The 5,729-nt window shown below is 28.2% G+C and overlaps 1 long non-coding RNA gene across 1 annotated transcript; it reads right to left on the bottom strand.

Moving 5' to 3' along the window:
- Positions 1-354: 354 nt before the first annotated feature.
- On the bottom strand, positions 355-2,799 carry LOC134282505 (uncharacterized). Its single transcript, XR_009995305.1, has 3 exons — positions 2,668-2,799; positions 1,145-1,214; positions 355-539 (listed from the first exon to the last, which is right to left on the bottom strand). It is a non-coding gene; the product is annotated as an uncharacterized LOC134282505 (long non-coding RNA).
- Between the last annotated feature and the right edge of the window lie 2,930 nt (positions 2,800-5,729).

Below are 5,729 nucleotides of genomic sequence, written 5' to 3'. Positions count from 1 at the left end.
AATTAATATGTTAAGAATCCATACAACTCTCTATACACTTTGTTGACACCTTCTTTTTTATATGGTCGCCCGTGTGGCACAGTGGTTAGAGCGTCTGCTCTAGAGTCACGAAGTAAAGAATTGATCACAACATCGCGGGCTCGAGTCCCACTGTTTGACGTGGAGTTCTTCGGATGAAACCGTACATACCGAGGTCCCGTTTTGCAATAGGTGCTAGCACGAAAAAATCCAACCCTCCTCGATGGCCCTGAGTACCGAGCATAGGACAAAATTTGCAGCTCTCCACCGTCAAGTAGTTGCGTTTCCATATGAGTGAAAAATTCTCGAGAGGGACCATTAACAACAAACCATCAATTAATCAATCTTTTTTTTTAATATTGAATGCCTAAACATGTAAAACTTCTATACATGTACGAGGGAATGTTCAGAATCTAAACCGAGTGGAGTTCTGCTGTGATCTCTGTCTATTTCTAAATCTGTTACGAAGCAATCTCCGGAGGATCTGGAGATCTGTTTCTGTTTCTCTTCTTTCTCTTTGCCTGCAAATATGAGTATTTTATGATTTAAAAAAAGATATTGTTTGAAAACACACATTTTGAAACTTTATGTTTTAGATCAAACTTTAATGAAAGTTATATGCTCTACATCTTTGCATATTGTTTAAGATGTGACCTAAGTTGAAATATGGTGGTTAGGGTTGACATTAAACAAACTTTAATTTTTAATTTGATTTTCTTTATATCTACCAGTAAGTACGCATAATCAAAGATTTAATTTACCCATGCATAATCCCTTAAATTATTTTCCATAGTTTCTTCTAAATGCAATCAAAAATGGTATATATCCGAAGATTGCCGGAATCTGATAACAAGTTGAACCTTGTACTATCTCTTTGTAGAATGAAATATTTAGATAATTTCTTTAGCATTCGTCTATAAATCAAAACAAGTGAAAGAGAAGGATAGTAAAAACAATTGAGCAGAAATCCATTAAACTCTATCTATTGAAACTGTTTTATGAGCAGAGACTGCCGCCGATCCAGGTGTTTTAAATTACGTTGATATATTCAAACCGGACATTAAAACCATAGATATTCCAGAAATAAATATTATAAAGAAATATTTGTTTATAAATCATATCTTACCTTTTAAACTCTTGGCTATCGAGAGGACTCTTGAACATTTCATTCTCATCCTTATCTAAGAGTGTTGCACCTTGGGAAAAATGCAGAAATCGTAGTCACAAAAATTATCTCAATTAATGTTTAGCAATGAAAAAGAAAGAAAATTAGTTTGCTTTTTTAGTAATGGATTATTTTAAATGTACCGTATACACTCGTCTATTCGGCCCGCCTATTGTTCGGTTGTAACTTTTTGAGATTATTTTGAAGGGACTTGCCATTGATCAGCTTATAAGTAGGCACTACTTTCTGCAAGAACCGACTTACAACTTCAAATCAATGTTTTAATGATGTATTAACCTGGTTGAAGTACAATTGTTTTAGAAATGACGCCAATAATTAATTCTAAATCAATAAAACATAAGTATGCACACTTAAGATAAAAATAAATTTATTGAAATACCAGTATGTAAATATTTATACCTCTAGCTTACAATACAAACATGATATAATATAACTAGAGTTTATATTCAACGATAATCCTCGGACCAGTTAATAAAATATTCCATGCTGCCGATCAAAATAATGCAATCTTTTATGACTCGCCTACAAGTCGCACAAAGAGTTTTGCGCAAAAATTGTACTCCTAAAAACCGACTTATAGGCGAGTATATACGGTAATTGATAATCAAAATAAAATTAAATTAGGTCTGATTTGTGGACTTAATTGAATCCTCGTTTCTGACTTCTATCTACGTGTATTTCAAGACACACCAGATATGAAGATACCGGTATCCATATGTTACCTTTGATAAAAATTATATGAATATACAGTTTAATTCAGACTAGACCATTTTCGTACAAATTTGCAGTTACATAATACATGTACAAACACCTTCTGTCTCATGTTTATCATTGTATCGGTTTAATTTTTCAACTTCGACAGAAAAAAAGTGTTCAACATTGAATCAACTTTGCCTCTACATTCATTTTGCTCCTAGAAATTATCTCTTACTTACTATTTTTTTTATTTATGAATCGAAAATCACAAGTTTGGTAAATGCAAGTATTTTTTTTTTTTATTTTGCATTTATTAAAATTTTTGTTGATATTTTTCCGGAAGGTACATTTGTATTTAAAAATTGTAGATTTACAAAAATATTTAACGCGAACGAAAATAAAAAAACATTTAAAAAAGGAAAGAAAAATTCAGAGTCAAGTGCAAATACCCGGTAATTCAAATTTAACAAATAAATTAAAACAAATTATGAAGGTATGGTTAATGTGTTTTAATTTTTTTTATGTTTCCAATTTAGTAGGATGGATTACTTATTGCATAATGTTTACTGAATGTGCTGAATATCTTAAAGTTAACAACAAAGTGCACATTTCAAGAGGCAATGTACAAAATTTTAACATGGTTCATAAAAAAGATAATAAAGGAATGAAAAATTACGAATTGTTTTATATTCAAGTTTCCTGGGTCTAAACTACTATTTGAATTAATGTTTTTTTTTTCATTTAATAAATTGAAAATATCTTCTTACCTTAATTTATTATGAAGATCAGCAAAACAACAAGAAGGAATTTCCAATGCATATTCGGTTTATCTACAAATAAAAGTTTAAAGAAAACACAATTCACCTGTTATTCCAAAAAGTACATATGCTCCAATAAATTAAAAAGTTTGCAAAAATTGCAGTAACCATTAAAAATACTTTAAAACTTAAAATAATTACATTAACTTTTTCTTTACACATGTTTGAAGACAAAACGTGATTTAATTCTCTAAAAAACAGCCTTACCCCTTTAAAAGTTTGGATGCTGCAATGCAAAAGTACGAATAAATTCTGAAATTTATATACATTTTCGAGTGGCTTCAAAACAGGATGATGCATTTTTTCTTGAAATCATTGACACATATCACGTGATTACCAGTTAGTAATTAAGAATGAAATATTTCGGAAATTGAGCACTTCAAGTCATCTCGATCATTGTACTTATTTCATGTATTGCAACCCTTGAAATCTTTTTGACAAATAAAAAATAGCATAAAAATGTTAAACTATATCAAAATTGTTTAGAAAAAAAACAAAACAACTAAAATATACATGTATATTGGCTGGTTCTTTATATTCACCGGTTTTTTTTTCTTTCAAAAATCAAATAGAAGGAGGACATGAAAAAAGATTTTGAGATTTTAATTATTTTACTGAGGAAAATTAATATTTTAATTTGATTGAATATTCAAAAACAATCAAATTGCTTATTGAACTTTTTTTGAGAAAAAAAATCAATCTTATGTGGAAAGTGTAATGTTCTTGTACATTGAATTTTTATCTCTTAGAGGCGCTACTTTTTTTTTTTTGAAATTCATTATTTTATTTTTCTAATACAAATGGCTTGCCGATCATACAGAGTGATTCAATATTAATATATTGAAACTTGAATTCTCTAAATTTTTGTAGAAAAAGATTATATTTTAAAAGCAACTAAGACACTTAAAATTCTTGACAAAGAAAAAATTTCACATTGCTTAGCATTTTCAATTATTTGACCTTTCTGTACTCACAAAATATAATTTGTTTGAAAATTTCAAAAAGCAAGAAAAGTATTTAAATTCTAAAGATTGCCGAATATCAGCAGATTGATCAAGATTTAATCATAAAAAGACAAGATGTGGAGTACTTGATGTGAATATTTGAATATTACTAAAACGGTGTAAATTGTGTGCTTAAATAGGCTAATTGTTTTCCTGAACTTTCAGAATTTAATTAATATTTTAGCCACAATACAATGATTCATGAGAAAAAAAATAACTCGATATTTCGGAAACAGCATAAAACATTTCACTGCAGAAACAAATCTGCGTGCAACCAGCATGGAAAATAACAAGCTAAATTTAACAGTTTTATATATATATATATATATATATATATATATATATATATATATATATATATATATATATATATATATATATATATATATATATTTCAAATTGAGAAATTTCCTTCTAAAAAAAAAACTTTTGACACAAAATGTGCAAACTGACAATCCTTATCGAATGGGTTTAAACGTATTTTTGTACTCGATAAAGTTGATTTGCATTGTACGAGAATTCGTAGAATTCAGATTAAATGTTAAAAAAATAAAGGTTCAAAGCAGAATATGCTCAATAGATCAAAATCGAACCTCCTTAAAAAGGTCATTATATCTAAGCTTTTAAAATATTTTGCATAGCTCCCATTTAAATAATTAATTATATAATGAAGAACCTTTTCAGAGAATTATTATCCCTGAATTTATTTATTTATTTTTTTTTTTTTTGGATTGCAGGGTGGGCTCATATTTTAATCATTAGTAGATGGTGCTCAAATTCACTCATTTTCTTGTAGTTTCAACGTACAGTATTTTTGTTGTATATTTAATTTTCATCTCATATCATTAGTGACAGTATTTTTTTTCTAGTTTTCCAAAACGTTTTTGCTTATTTTTGTGGAATGACAAATTTTTTTCAAAGGCAATTGTATTTGATAGTAGGATCTAGTAGGAAAGTCTTTATTCAAATGGACAATAAAGGATACATTTGATTTGATCTTTGAAAAAAGAGAATATATTTCTTGTAAATGATTTTTTTTTCTCAAAAGAAGTACAATTTTTCTAAGAATCAGAATTTTCAACTTTTATTCATTTTTATGCAATCACGACAACCAATCTTATGGCAATAACAAATGACATGAAATTTTAAACTGTATCAAATATGCATGTTATAAAAACTAAAAAAAATAGAGATTTTGAATTAGATCTGTTTTAAAGGAATACATTTTTTTACATGTTTGGAGACTTTGCTATCGCATTGACTTCATAACACTTTTTAAAATTGTTAATTTGGGGCATGTTTGCTGAAACACCCACTATGTGCTTTTATAAAGCTAATAAGTATGAGCAAACAATTTCTCTTTTTATTTAAACATTCGTTTCATTCAATTTGACTAATTTTACTATTCCCGATAAATTCCGTAATATTTTATAAGTATTTCATTTAAGACACTAGTTCTGATACACAGTAAAATAAAGTAAAATTTCTAACAGAGTTTTAGGAAAGGCGTATAATATTTCAAAATTAATAAATGTGTTAACTTTGTGACATAGAACCTAAGATAAAATGTCATACCATCCTGATTTTTTTTTCCAAATTCAAACACTGCCTCTGTTTAAATTGACAAGTTTCTGAAGAAAAATTTTGCATGTGAGAGAAGGATGATGAAACAAACAAACCACTTGATCTTTACACTTGGGAAATTGAAATGAATGACGGCAAAATCCATCTAGACCATATCAGATGTGAATCGCTTTAGTACATTTAAAAGTGGATATTTGTTATTATGAAATATCACCAATTTATCTCCATTTATTTTCTACGAAATGCTGGTAATCATGTATGACCTGATTCTTAAACACGTTTAAAGACGAATTATTGGTGTAAGCTTCCTTTTATACGTAATAGGGTTTTTCAATTAAACTAATTTGACATATATTTGAATCATAATGGAAAATTGAGTCTATGCGGGATAATTGTCTTTCTTAAGAACTACTGGGTACATTT

Source organism: Saccostrea cucullata, unplaced genomic scaffold (assembly GCF_032062105.1).
Source record: "Saccostrea cucullata isolate Sc308-1 unplaced genomic scaffold, CSIRO_AGI_Scuc_v1 ctg17336, whole genome shotgun sequence".
In the NCBI taxonomy this organism is placed as follows: Eukaryota; Metazoa; Mollusca; class Bivalvia; order Ostreida; family Ostreidae; genus Saccostrea; species Saccostrea cuccullata.
This window is presented reverse-complemented; position numbering and strand designations above follow the sequence as displayed.